The sequence below is a fragment of the Bombina bombina genome, chromosome 4 (genome assembly GCF_027579735.1).
Source record: "Bombina bombina isolate aBomBom1 chromosome 4, aBomBom1.pri, whole genome shotgun sequence".
Lineage (NCBI taxonomy): Eukaryota > Metazoa > Chordata > Amphibia > Anura > Bombinatoridae > Bombina > Bombina bombina.
Window position 1 is genome coordinate 404628839 of NC_069502.1, and position 15111 is coordinate 404643949.

The window sequence follows — 15111 nt, forward strand, 5'->3', positions numbered from 1 at the left end:
CCTCCAGTCATTCGACCAAAGGACCAACGAGAAAGGAGAAGCCCAAGGGTGTAGTGGTGACTGGAGTATAATCCAAAATTTTTTTTAGCCTGCCATAAAAAACAGGGCGGGCCGTGGACTGACCACACTACAGGAGAAATGAATTTATCAGGTAAGCATAAATTTTGTTTTCTCCTGTTAAGTGTGGTCAGTCCACGGGTCATCATTACTTCTGGGATACCAATACCAAAGCAAAAGTACACGGATGACGGGAGGGACAGGCAGGCTCTTTATACGGAGGGAACCACTGCCTGAAGAACCTTTCTCCCAAAAACAGCCTCCGAAGAAGCAAAAGTGTCAAATTTGTAAAATTTGTAAAAAGTATGAAGAGAAGACCAAGTTGCAGCCTTGCAAATCTGTTCAACAGAAGCCTCATTCTTAAAGGCCCAAGTGGAAGCCACAGCTCTAGTAGAATGAGCTGTAATTCTTTCAGGAGGCTGCTGTCCAGCAGTCTCATAGGCTAATCGTATTATGCTACGAAGCCAAAAAGAGAGAGAGGTAGCCGAAGCTTTTTGACCTCTCCTCTGACCAGAATAAACGAAAAACAGGGAAGACGTTTGACGAAAATCCTTAGTTGCCTGTAGATAAAATTTCAGGGCACGGACTACATCTAGATTGTGTAGCAGACGTTCCTTCTTCGAGGAAGGATTAGGACACAAAGATGGAACAACAATCTCTTGATTGATATTCCTGTTAGTGACCACCTTAGGTAGGAACCCAGGTTTAGTACGCAGAACTACCTTGTCTGAATGAAAAATCAGATAAGGAGAATCACAATGTAAGGCAGATAACTCAGAAACTCTTCGAGCCGAGGAAATAGCCATTAAAAACAGAACTTTCCAAGATAACAACTTGATATCAATGGAATGAAGGGGTTCAAACGGAACACCCTGTAAAACATTAAGAACTAAGTTCAAACTCCATGGCGGAGCAACAGTTTTAAACACAGGCTTGATCCTAGCTAAAGCCTGACAAAAAGCTTGAACGTTCGGAACTTCTGACAGACGTTTGTGTAAAAGAATGGACAGAGCTGAAATCTGTCCCTTTAAAGAACTAGCGGATAACCCCTTTTCTAAACCTTCTTGTAGAAAAGACAATATCCTTGGAATCCTAACCTTACTCCATGAGTAACTCTTGGATTCGCACCAATATAAGTATTTACGCCATATTTTATGGTAAATCCTTCTGGTAACAGGCTTCCTAGCCTGTATTAAGGTATCAATAACTGGCTCAGAAAAACCACGTTTTGATAAAATCAAGCGTTCAATTTCCAAGCAGTCAGCTTCAGAGAAGTTAGATTTTGATGTTTGAATGGACCCTGGATCAGAAGGTCCTGTTTCAGAGGTAGAGACCAAGGCGGACAGGATGACATGTCCACTAGATCTGCATACCAAGTCCTGCGTGGCCATGCAGGTGCTATTAGAATCACTGATGCTCTCTCCTGTTTGATTCTGGCAATCAATCGAGGAAGCATCGGGAAGGGTGGAAACACATAAGCCATCCCGAAGGTCCAAGGTGCTGTCAAAGCATCTATCAGAACCGCTCCCGGATCCCTGGATCTGGACCCGTAGCGAGGAAGCTTGGCGTTCTGACGAGACGCCATGAGATCTATCTCTGGTTTGCCCCAACGTCGAAGTATCTGGGCAAAGACCTCCGGATGAAGTTCCCACTCCCCCGGATGAAAAGTCTGACGACTTAAGAAATCCGCCTCCCAGTTCTCCACTCCCGGGATGTGGATTGCAGACAGGTGGCAAGAGTGAGACTCTGCCCAGCGAATTATCTTTGATACTTCCATCATTGCTAGGGAGCTTCTTGTCCCTCCCTGATGGTTGATGTAAGCTACAGTCGTGATGTTGTCCGACTGAAACCTGATGAACCCCCAAGTTGTTAACTGGGGCCAAGCCAGAAGGGCATTGAGAACTGCTCTTAATTCCAGAATGTTTATTGGAAGGAGACTCTCCTCCTGATTCCATAGTCCCTGAGCCTTCAGAGAATTCCAGACAGCACCCCAACCTAGTAGGCTGGCGTCTGTTGTTACAATTGTCCAGTCTGGCCTGCTGAATGGCATTCCCCTGGACAGGTGTGGCCGATAAAGCCACCATAGAAGAGAATTTCTGGTCTCTTGATTCAGATTCAGAGTGGGGGACAAATCTGAGTAATCCCCATTCCACTGACTTAGCATGCACAATTGCAGCGGTCTGAGATGTAGGCGTGCAAAAGGTACTATGTCCATTGCCGCTACCATTAAGCTGATCACCTCCATGCATTGAGCTACTGACGGGTGTTGAATGGAATGAAGGACCCGGCATGCATTTTGAAGCTTTGTTAACCTGTCTTCTGTCAGGTAAATCTTCATTTCTACAGAATCTATCAGAGTCCCCAAGAAGGGAACTCTTGTGAGTGGAAAGAGAGAACTCTTCTTTTCGTTCACCTTCCATCCATGCGACCTTAGAAATGCCAGTACTAACTCTGTATGAGACTTGGCAGTTTGAAAGCTTGAAGCTTGTATCAGAATGTCGTCTAGGTACGGAGCTACCGAAATTCCTCGCGGTCTTAGTACCGCCAGAAGAGTACCCAGAACCTTTGTGAAGATTCTTGGAGCTGTAGCCAATCCGAATGGAAGAGCTACAAACTGGTAATGCCTGTCTAGAAAGGCAAACCTTAGATACCGGTAATGATTTCTGTGAATCGGTATGTGAAGGTAAGCATCCTTTAAATCCACTGTGGTCATGTACTGACCCTCTTGGATCATGGGCAAAATTGTTCGAATAGTTTCCATCTTGAACGATGGAACTCTTAGGAATTTGTTTAGGATCTTTAAATCCAAGATTGGCCTGAAAGTTCCCTCTTTTTTGGGAACTACAAACAGATTTGAGTAAAACCCTTGTCCTTGTTCCGACCGCGGAACTGGATGGATCACTCCCATTTATAAAAGATCTTGTACGCAGCGTAGGAACGCTTCTTTCTTTATTTGGTTTGTTGACAACCTTGACAGATGAAATCTCCCTCTTGGGGGAGAGGATTTGAAGTCCAGAAGGTATCCCTGAGATATGATCTCTAACGCCCAGGGATCCTGAACATCTCTTGCCCAAGCCTGGGCGAAGAGAGAAAGTCTGCCCCCTACTAGATCCGGTCCCGGATCGGGGGCCCTTTATTCATGCTGTCTTAGGGGCAGCAGCAGGTTTCCTGGCCTGCTTGCCCTTGTTCCAGGACTGGTTAGGTTTCCAGCCTTGTCTGTAGCGAGCAACAGCTCCTTCCTGTTTTGGTGCAGAGGAAGTTGATGCTGTTCCTGCTTTAAAATTACGAAAGGAACGAAAATTAGACTGTCTAGCCCTAGGTTTGGCTTTGTCCTGAGGCAGGGCATGGCCTTTACCTCCTGTAATGTCAGCGATAATCTCCTTCAACCCGGGCCCGAATAAGGTCTGCCCTTTGAAAGGTATATTAAGCAATTTAGATTTAGAAGTAACATCAGCTGACCAGGATTTTAGCCACAGCGCTCTGCGTGCCTGAATGGCAAATCCGGAATTCTTAGCCGTAAGTTTAGTTAAATGTACTACGGCATCTGAAATAAATGAGTTAGCTAACTTAAGGGTTCTAAGTTTGAGTGTAATCTCATCTAGTGTAGATGATTCAAGTGTCTCTTCCAGAGACTCAAACCAAAATGCTGCTGCAGCCGTGACAGGCGCAATACATGCAAGAGGTTGCAATATAAAACCTTGTTGAACAAACATTTTCTTAAGGTAACCCTCTAATTTTTTATCCATTGGATCTGAAAAGGCACAGCTATCCTCCACCGGGATAGTGGTACGCTTAGCTAAAGTAGAAACTGCTCCCTCCACCTTAGGGACCGTTTGCCATAAGTCCCGTGTGGTGGCGTCTATTGGAAACATTTTTCTAAATATCGGAGGAGGTGAGAACGGCACACCGGGCCTATCCCACTCCTTAGTAACAATTTCAGTAAGTCTCTTAGGTATAGGAAAAACATCAGTACTCGCCGGTACCGCAAAATATTTATCCAACCTACACATTTTCTCTGGTATTGCAACTGTGTTACAATCATTCAGAGCCGCTAACACCTCCCCTAGTAATACACGGAGGTTTTCCAGCTTAAATTTAAAATTTGAAATATCTGAATCCAGTCTGTTTGGATCAGAACCGTCACCCACAGAATGAAGTTCTCCGTCCTCATGTTCTGCCACCTGTGACGCAGTGTCTGACATGGCCCTAATATTATCAGCGCACTCTGTTCTCACCCCAGAGTGATCACGCTTGCCTCTAAGTTCTGGTAATTTAGCCAAAACTTCAGTCATAACAGTAGCCATATCCTGTAATGTGATTTGAAATGGCCGCCCAGATGTACTCGGCGCTACAATATCACGCACCTCCCGAGCGGGAGATGCAGGTACTGACACGTGAGGCGAGTTAGTCGGCATAACTCTCCCCTCGTTGTCTGGTGAAATATGTTCAATTTGTACAGATTGACTTTTATTTAAAGTAGCATCAATACAGTTAGTACATAAATTTCTATTGGGCTCCACTTTGGCATTAGCACATATAGCACATGTATCTTCCTCTGAATCAGACATGTTTAACACACTAGCAATTAACTAGCAACTTGGAAATGCTTTTTCAAGTAATTTACAATAATATGAAAACGAACTGTGCCTATAAGAAGCACAGAAAAAATTATGACAGTTGAAAATAATTAAATTATAGCATCAAATCTTTGTAAGAAATATACCATTTTAGCAAAGGATTGTTCCCATTAGCAAAGGATAACTAACTCTGGCAGCAGAAAAAATACACAAATAAACGTTTTTTATCACAGTCAACTACAATCTTCACAGCTCTGCTGTGAATGATTACCTCCCTCAAAAAAGGCTTTGGAGATCCCTGAGTTCTGTAGAGATGAACCGGATCATGCAGGAAGAAAATGAACCTCTGACTGAGTTTTTTGATGCGTAGTAAAAGCGCCAAAAATGGCCCCTCCCCCTCACACATAACAGTGAGAGAGATCAGTGAACTGCTTTAATTTAAACAAAACTATTGCCAAGTGGAAAAAATAGTGCCCAAAACATATTTTCACCCAGTACCTCAGAGAAATAAACGTTTTTACATGCCAGCAAAAACAGAATTTATGTTTACCTGATAAATTACTTTCTCCAACGGTGTGTCCGGTCCACGGCGTCATCCTTACTTGTGGGATATTCTCTTCCCCAACAGGAAATGGCAAAGAGCCCAGCAAAGCTGGTCACATGATCCCTCCTAGGCTCCGCCTACCCCAGTCATTCGACCGACGTTAAGGAGGAATATTTGCATAGGAGAAACCATATGGTACCGTGGTGACTGTAGTTAAAGAAAATAAATTATCGGACCTGATTAAAAAAACCAGGGCGGGCCGTGGACCGGACACACCGTTGGAGAAAGTAATTTATCAGGTAAACATAAATTCTGTTTTCTCCAACATAGGTGTGTCCGGTCCACGGCGTCATCCTTACTTGTGGGAACCAATACCAAAGCTTTAGGACACGGATGAAGGGAGGGAGCAAATCAGGTCACCTAAATGGAAGGCACCACGGCTTGCAAAACCTTTCTCCCAAAAATAGCCTCAGAAGAAGCAAAAGTATCAAACTTGTAAAATTTGGTAAAAGTGTGCAGTGAAGACCAAGTCGCTGCCCTACATATCTGATCAACAGAAGCCTCGTTCTTGAAGGCCCATGTGGAAGCCACAGCCCTAGTGGAATGAGCTGTGATTCTTTCGGGAGGCTGCCGTCCGGCAGTCTCGTAAGCCAATCTGATGATGCTTTTAATCCAAAAAGAGAGAGAGGTAGAAGTTGCTTTTTGACCTCTCCTTTTACCGGAATAAACAACAAACAAGGAAGATGTTTGTCTAAAATCCTTTGTAGCATCTAAATAGAATTTTAGAGCGCGAACAACATCCAAATTGTGCAACAAACGTTCCTTCTTTGAAACTGGTTTCGGACACAGAGAAGGTACGATAATCTCCTGGTTAATGTTTTTGTTAGAAACAACTTTTGGAAGAAAACCAGGTTTAGTACGTAAAACCACCTTATCTGCATGGAACACCAGATAAGGAGGAGAACACTGCAGAGCAGATAATTCTGAAACTCTTCTAGCAGAAGAAATTGCAACTAAAAACAAAACTTTCCAAGATAATAACTTAATATCAACGGAATGCAAGGGTTCAAACGGAACCCCCTGAAGAACTGAAAGAACTAAATTGAGACTCCAAGGAGGAGTCAAAGGTTTGTAAACAGGCTTAATTCTAACCAGAGCCTGAACAAAGGCTTGAACATCTGGCACAGCGGCCAGCTTTTTGTGAAGTAACACAGACAAGGCAGAAATCTGTCCCTTCAGGGAACTTGCAGATAATCCTTTTTCCAATCCTTCTTGAAGGAAGGATAGAATCCTAGGAATCTTAACCTTGTCCCAAGGGAATCCTTTAGATTCACACCAACAGATATATTTTTTCCAAATTTTGTGGTAAATCTTTCTAGTTACAGGCTTTCTGGCCTGAACAAGAGTATCGATAACAGAATCTGAGAATCCTCGCTTCGATAAGATCAAGCGTTCAATCTCCAAGCAGTCAGCTGGAGTGAAACCAGATTCGGATGTTCGAACGGACCCTGAACAAGAAGGTCTCGTCTCAAAGGTAGCTTCCAAGGAGGAGCCGATGACATATTCACCAGATCTGCGTACCAAGTCCTGCGTGGCCACGCAGGAGCTATCAAGATCACCGACGCCCTCTCCTGATTGATCCTGGCTACCAGCCTGGGGATGAGAGGAAACGGCGGGAACACATAAGCTAGTTTGAAGGTCCAAGGTGCTACTAGTGCATCCACTAGAGCCGCCTTGGGATCCCTGGATCTGGACCCGTAGCAAGGAACTTTGAAGTTCTGACGAGAGGCCATCAGATCCATGTCTGGAATGCCCCACAGCTGAGTGACTTGGGCAAAGATTTCCGGATGGAGTTCCCACTCCCCCGGATGCAATGTCTGACGACTCAGAAAATCCGCTTCCCAATTTTCCACTCCTGGGATGTGGATAGCAGACAGGTGGCAGGAGTGAGACTCCGCCCATAGAATGATTTTGGTCACTTCTTCCATCGCCAGGGAACTCCTTGTTCCCCCCTGATGGTTGACGTACGCAACAGTTGTCATGTTGTCTGATTGAAACCGTATGAACTTGGCCCTCGCTAGCTGAGGCCAAGCCTTGAGAGCATTGAATATCGCTCTCAGTTCCAGAATATTTATCGGTAGAAGAGATTCTTCCCGAGACCAAAGACCCTGAGCTTTCAGGGATCCCCAGACCGCGCCCCAGCCCATCAGACTGGCGTCGGTCGTGACAATGACCCACTCTGGTCTGCGGAATGTCATCCCTCGTGACAGGTTGTCCAGGGACAGCCACCAACGGAGTGAGTCTCTGGTCCTCTGATTTACTTGTATCTTCGGAGACAAGTCTGTATAGTCCCCATTCCACTGACTGAGCATGCACAGTTGTAATGGTCTTAGATGAATGCGTGCAAAAGGAACTATGTCCATTGCCGCTACCATCAACCCGATCACTTCCATGCACTGAGCTATGGAAGGAAGAGGAACGGAATGAAGTATCCGACAAGAGTCTAGAAGTTTTGTTTTTCTGGCCTCTGTCAGAAAAATCCTCATTTCTAAGGAGTCTATTATTGTTCCCAAGAAGGGAACCCTTGTTGACGGAGATAGAGAACTCTTTTCCACGTTCACTTTCCATCCGTGAGATCTGAGAAAGGCCAGGACAATGTCCGTGTGAGCCTTTGCTTGAGGAAGGGACGACGCTTGAATCAGAATGTCGTCCAAGTAAGGTACTACAGCAATGCCCCTTGGTCTTAGCACAGCTAGAAGGGACCCTAGTACCTTTGTGAAAATCCTTGGAGCAGTGGCTAATCCGAAAGGAAGCGCCACGAACTGGTAATGTTTGTCCAGGAATGCGAACCTCAGGAACCGATGATGTTCCTTGTGGATAGGAATATGTAGATACGCATCCTTTAAATCCACCGTGGTCATGAATTGACCTTCCTGGATGGAAGGAAGAATAGTTTCGAATGGTTTCCATCTTGAACGATGGAACCTTGAGAAACTTGTTTAAGATCTTGAGATCTAAGATTGGTCTGAACGTTCCCTCTTTTTTGGGAACTATAAACAGATTGGAGTAGAACCCCATCCCTTGTTCTCTTAATGGAACGGGATGAATCACTCCATTTTTAACAGGTCTTCTACACAATGTAAGAATGCCTGTCTTTTTATGTGGTCTGAAGACAACTGAGACCTGTGGAACCTCCCCCTTGGGGGAAGTCCCTTGAATTCCAGAAGATAACCTTGGGAGACTATTTCTAGCGCCCAAGGATCCAGAACATCTCTTGCCCAAGCCTGAGCGAAGAGAGAGAGTCTGCCCCCCACCAGATCCGGTCCCGGATCGGGGGCCAACATTTCATGCTGTCTTGGTAGCAGTGGCAGGTTTCTTGGCCTGCTTTCCCTTGTTCCAGCCTTGCATTGGTCTCCAAGCTGGCTTGGCTTGAGAAGTATTACCCTCTTGCTTAGAGGACGTAGCACTTTGGGCTGGTCCGTTTCTACGAAAGGGACGAAAATTAGGTTTATTTTTTGCCTTGAAAGGCCGATCCTGAGGAAGGGCGTGGCCCTTACCCCCAGTGATATCCGAGATAATCTCTTTCAAGTCAGGGCCAAACAGCGTTTTCCCCTTGAAAGGAATGATAAGTAGCTTGTTCTTGGAAGACGCATCAGCCGACCAAGATTTCAACCAAAGCGCTCTGCGCGCCACAATAGCAAACCCAGAATTCTTAGCCGCTAACCTAGCCAATTGCAAAGTGGCGTCTAGGGTGAAAGAATTAGCCAATTTGAGAGCATTGATTCTGTCCATAATCTCCTCATAAGGAGGAGAATCACTGTCGACCGCCTTTATCAGCTCATCGAACCAGAAACATGCGGCTGTAGCGACAGGGACAATGCATGAAATTGGTTGTAGAAGGTAACCCTGCTGAACAAACATCTTTTTAAGCAAACCTTCTAATTTTTTATCCATAGGATCTTTGAAAGCACAACTATCCTCTATGGGTATAGTGGTGCGTTTGTTTAAAGTGGAAACCGCTCCCTCGACCTTGGGGACTGTCTGCCATAAGTCCTTTCTGGGGTCGACCATAGGAAACAATTTTTTAAATATGGGGGGAGGGACGAAAGGAATACCGGGCCTTTCCCATTCTTTATTAACAATGTCCGCCACCCGCTTGGGTATAGGAAAAGCTTCTGGGAGCCCCGGCACCTCTAGGAACTTGTCCATTTTACATAGTTTCTCTGGGATGACCAACTTGTCACAATCATCCAGAGTGGATAATACCTCCTTAAGCAGAATGCGGAGATGTTCCAACTTAAATTTAAATGCAATCACATCAGGTTCAGCTTGTTGAGAAATGTTCCCTGAATCAGTAATTTCTCCCTCAGACAAAACCTCCCTGGCCCCATCAGACTGAGTTAGGGGCCCTTCAGAAATATTAATATCAGCGTCGTCATGCTCTTCAGTATCTAAAACAGAGCAGTCGCGCTTACGCTGATAAGTGTTCATTTTGGCTAAAATGTTTTTGACAGAATTATCCATTACAGCCGTTAATTGTTGCATAGTAAGGAGTATTGGCGCGCTAGATGTACTAGGGGCCTCCTGAGTGGGCAAGACTCGTGTAGACGAAGGAGGGAATGATGCAGTACCATGCTTACTCCCCTCACTTGAGGAATCATCTTGGGCATCATTGTCATTGTCACATAAATCACATTTATTTAAATGAATAGGAATTCTGGCTTCCCCACATTCAGAACACAGTCTATCTGGTAGTTCAGACATGTTAAACAGGCATAAACTTGATAACAAGTACAAAAAAACGTTTTAAAATAAAACCGTTACTGTCACTTTAAATTTTAAACTGAACACACTTTATTACTGCAAATGCGAAAAAACATGAAGGAATTGTTCAAAATTCACCAAATTTTCACCACAGTGTCTTAAAGCCTTAAAAGTATTGCACACCAAATTTGGAAGCTTTAACCCTTAAAATAACGGAACCGGAGCCGTTTTGAACTTTAACCCCTTTACAGTCCCTGGTATCTGCTTTGCTGAGACCCAACCAAGCCCCAAGGGGAATACGATACCAAATGACGCCTTCAGAAAGTCTTTTCTAAGTATCAGAGCTCCTCTCACATGCGACTGCATGCCATGCCTCTCAAAAACAAGTGCGCAACACCGGCGCGAAAATGAGGCTCTGCCTATGCTTTGGGAAAGCCCCAAAGAATAAGGTGTCTAAAACAGTGCCTGCCGATATTATTATATCAAAATACCCAGATAAAATGATTCCTCAAGGCTAAATATGTTTTAATAATCAATCGATTTAGCCCAAAAAAAGTCAACAGTCTTAATAAGCCCTTTTTGAAGCCCTTATTTACAATCGTAATAAACATGGCTTACCGGATCCCAGAGGGAAAATGACAGCTTCCAGCATTACATCGTCTTGTTAGAATGTGTCATACCTCAAGCAGCAAGAGACTGCTCACTGTTCCCCCAACTGAAGTTAATTGCTCTCAACAGTCCTGTGTGGAACAGCCATGGATTTTAGTGACGGTTGCTAAAATCATTTTCCTCATACAAACAGAAATCTTCATCTCTTTTCTGTTTCTGAGTAAATAGTACATACCAGCACTATTTCAAAATAACAAACTCTTGATTGAATAATAAAAACTACAGTTAAACACTAAAAAAACTCTAAGCCATCTCCGTGGAGATGTTGCCTGTACAACGGCAAAGAGAATGACTGGGGTAGGCGGAGCCTAGGAGGGATCATGTGACCAGCTTTGCTGGGCTCTTTGCCATTTCCTGTTGGGGAAGAGAATATCCCACAAGTAAGGATGACGCCGTGGACCGGACACACCTATGTTGGAGAAAAAACGTTTAACCTCAATAAATTAATTGTTATTTAAAACCTATTGCAAGTCCCTGCAAATTAGGTTAAGTCTATGCATACAGTATAAATCCAGTGAAGTACCATTCCCCAGAATACTGAAGTGTAAAATATACATACATGACAGCCTGATACCAGCTACATCTACTGCATTTAAGGCTGAGTTTACATTATAACGGTATGGCAGGATTTTCTCATCAATTCCATGTCAGAAAATAACAAACTGCTACATACCTCTTTGCAGATTAATCTGCCCGCTGTCCCCTGATCTGAAGTTTACCTCTCCTCAGATGGCCGAGAAACAGCAATATGATCTTAACTACTCCGGCTAAAATCATAGAAAAAACTCAGGTAGATTCTTCTTCAAATTCTACCAGAGAATGAATAACACACTCCGGTGCTATTATAAAATAACAAACTTTTGATTGAAGGTAATAAACTAATTAAATCACCACAGTCCTCTCACACATCCTATCTATTCGTTGGGTGCAAGAGAATGACTGGAGGTGACGTAGAGGGGAGGAGCTATATAGCAGCTCTGCTGGGTGAATCCTCTTGCACTTCCTGTAGGGGAGGAGATAATATCCCAGAAGTAATGATGACCCGTGGACTGACCACACTTAACAGGAGAAATAAAAATTAAAACCTCAAATTTTATCTTAAAAGATGTTTATCTCACTAGGCAGGATTCATATATATATATATCTTTTACCACAAAAATCTAAAAAATTGTTGCCAGCACCTATATCTTTACATGTATTCTGTTCATATAAGAGATCAAAAACCACAAGGACCATCAAGAAATCGTTAGGACTTTAATTAGAAAGAAAGAAAAAGAAAGTAATAATGTTGACTGTGTAAAAAGTTCCAGAGCAAATAAGAGCAATGTAAACTGACTGGACAAATGGGAATAAACATCCTTCTGATCTATGACTTGATTTAATTTCAGAACAAGTCTACTAATGTGATCACTGCCTTGATCGCTTCTACTGGAGCATGTGTCGTAACCACCATCAGCAACTACTAGTAAGATAAGTGAATCCCTCCAATACATATTTGTGGAATTATCATTTAAATAGGCATAACGGGATAGATGTAACAAAATTAACTTGGCAATAGTAAAAGTTAGAAGAAACATCATCACCGTAGTGAGACTAACCCAATACTCAAGATAATCCCAAAACAAAAATCAATAAAGAAGTTTTTTTGCCAGAAAAAAACAAACAAAAAACATTGATGACCCTCAAAAATGTGGTTAATCCAAAATATCCACAAACAGGAAATTATGCATTCCCACTACAAACCTGAGAAATGTGGCGTGACCTGGGTTTTGGAAAAAGTTTGAAGTTCTTTACATCAAATGTAGTCCAGAACTGATTTGGAAACAAACGAAAGAATAAATAAATATGGAGTCTTTATTTTGAAATGGAAATCCTTACACATGTTGTTTGTTTCCAGTCAATCGCTAGATAACACTGTCCTCAAAGAATGCAGAGGATAAACTAGAAAACTTGGCCTTAAGATGCAGGACTATACAGAATAGATTATTAAGGGAATTATTTTAAAGTGCAAGCTATACGCACAACTGAAATAGGTGATGGATAGAATAAGGTACTCGAATTTACAAACCTTTTTAAAGTCTGATGCAGCTTCATTTATCTATAAAATATTTCAAGAATAAATTATCCTTTGAAAGAAATACCAGTATTCTTCCATAAACAGTAAATATGGTGCATTTATTTTAGAAAAAAAATCTCAAATTTACGAAACAGAAAAATAATAAAAAAGTAAATCCTGGATAAGGAAGGATAAGGAAGAGAGTACATGTATGGCTGTGATAATTATTTAAAACAGAAATAGTGAACCATTTTCAGTATTAAACAGCATTAAACAGCTTATACAGAACACTCATAACTTCTAAGTAGAGCAAACTCCTGTTCATAATGATAAATGGCTATAAGAGCCTCTTAAACGTGTTACAGTTCATGAAAGAGGTGGAAAATCATGGAAGCAAAAGATAACCCATATAGTGTCTATCCCTAAAAGAAAATGCATGCCGGCAATTTTAAATACACATTTTTCATGAGAATCTTCAAGGGAAATTTATGATCATACCTCAGATTATATTAAAAACTATAGGAATATATGTCTGCAAAGCAGCATTAACTAGGGAATCAAATTAAGTTTTGGCAAACTAGGATTAGAAAACCCAATACCCCGCCAAGGCTTATCCTCAGTAAAAGGGAAACCACTTTGAATAGATCCATCTGAGACAATAGTACCGGGACAATAACCATAAACTTAAATAAGAAATGTACGTTTTTTTTTATTCACATTGCATATCCACAAATATGCAAAGTTTGCATTGTTTGGCAGTCCGGAAACATATGTCTAAAAAAGCCTTGAGCATTGTAAAACATATCTCCTGTGTGACTAACCAGTTAAGGACGTAAATAAATGAGCTACAATGAACATGGAATCACTGTGTAAAATGTTGATTCTGCAGGATGCACACCAGCCACAATATACTGTATTAAGTTACAGAAAATGCAAGCAAAATAAATAAGTGTATAATTTTATGGCAAATTAAATTTTGAGTCAGGTGTTTTTTTTAAAAGGGTTATGGAACATAAGAGGAGGAATGGCAGCAGCTAACTAAATGCTTTAATAAGGCTGGTTTTACAAAAGTATATGCATACGTTGTTATGCCAAAGCCTGGATAAAGAGAGTGTGTGTTTGTGTGATATATATATATATATATATATATAGACACACACACACACATATATATATATATATATATAGACACACACACACAAACACACATATATATATATATATAGACACACACACATATATATATATATATATATATAGACACACACACACACACACACACACACACACACACACATATATATATATAGACACACACACACACATATATATATATATATATATATATATATATATATATATATACATACACATATATATACACTGTATACTTCTACTCCAAGAAGCACAAGCCAGTACACTCCACAAGGAACACTAAAGTTAGAAGGGCCAAAGGTAAGGAGAGATAAGAAAACAGGCCGGAGCGAAGCTACATTACCTTGGATGAAATATAAATGACAGTGGGAGGAAGTGGGAGGGGAATTATGTTTTTACTAACTCCAAGTGGGTTTTTGGTATTAAACATGAAATCCAGATAGAATGATAAAGTGGTTTTCAATCCAGCCATTTTATATTGACACTAAATGTCTGAGAAAAGGGGATAGCAACATAAACCATGCATGGGTTAATTGACGCACTTGCATTAAAAGTGGCGCGTACGTGTTGCAACAGAATAATTATTTGATTAAATGATGAAGCAGAAAACGGCAGGTACAGAATAAATTAGGATTAGCACGTGCAATGGGAAGTCATTCATGCTTTGTAACTATAGATGAGAAAACTTCAAAAAAAGGTGTCAGCATCAAAATTGTAAAATAACCAGAACATTTTGGAAATCAACTACTTATGTCCTAGTAAGAGTGACCTCAGACCTGCCAACATATTTAGCTTCAGTTATTTTCTGACAGGCATTTATTTTGTGCTGCTACTTATAAGTTAACAAGACATACTGACATATATAGACAAAGGTATAAATATTTCACTTTATATAAATAAAATAGAATCTGCCAACCTTGTACAGTAAAATATGATGTGAAATTGTTTACGGTCATTGATATGTGTACTGTGTCTAATATCTAGTGCTTTATCTATTTGTTATTAGATTAAAAATGGTGACCAAACATTCATAATCAAACTAGATAACATGTACCACCATTAACAAAAAAAGCCAAAGCTGTGGTGCTTAGAAAAGTTCTGAAGTTGTTAGAATAGGTCATAATTACAATAATTAACAGGATCACACATTTGCATCTCTAACTTACATAGCATTATATTCTCATAAGACTTATGTTGCCATTAAAGGGACACTGAATCCAATTTTTTCTTTTGTGATTCAGAGAGCATGTAATTTCATTCTCTTGGTATCTTTATTTAAAAAGCAAGAA

The 15111-nt window shown here is 41.4% G+C and overlaps 1 protein-coding gene across 1 annotated transcript in view; it reads right to left on the reverse strand.

Annotated features, from left to right (window-relative positions):
• DLG1 (discs large MAGUK scaffold protein 1) overlaps positions 1 to 15111 on the reverse strand; it is a gene marked incomplete in the record, with an annotated part of 930518 nt that overhangs the window by 110853 nt on the left and 804554 nt on the right.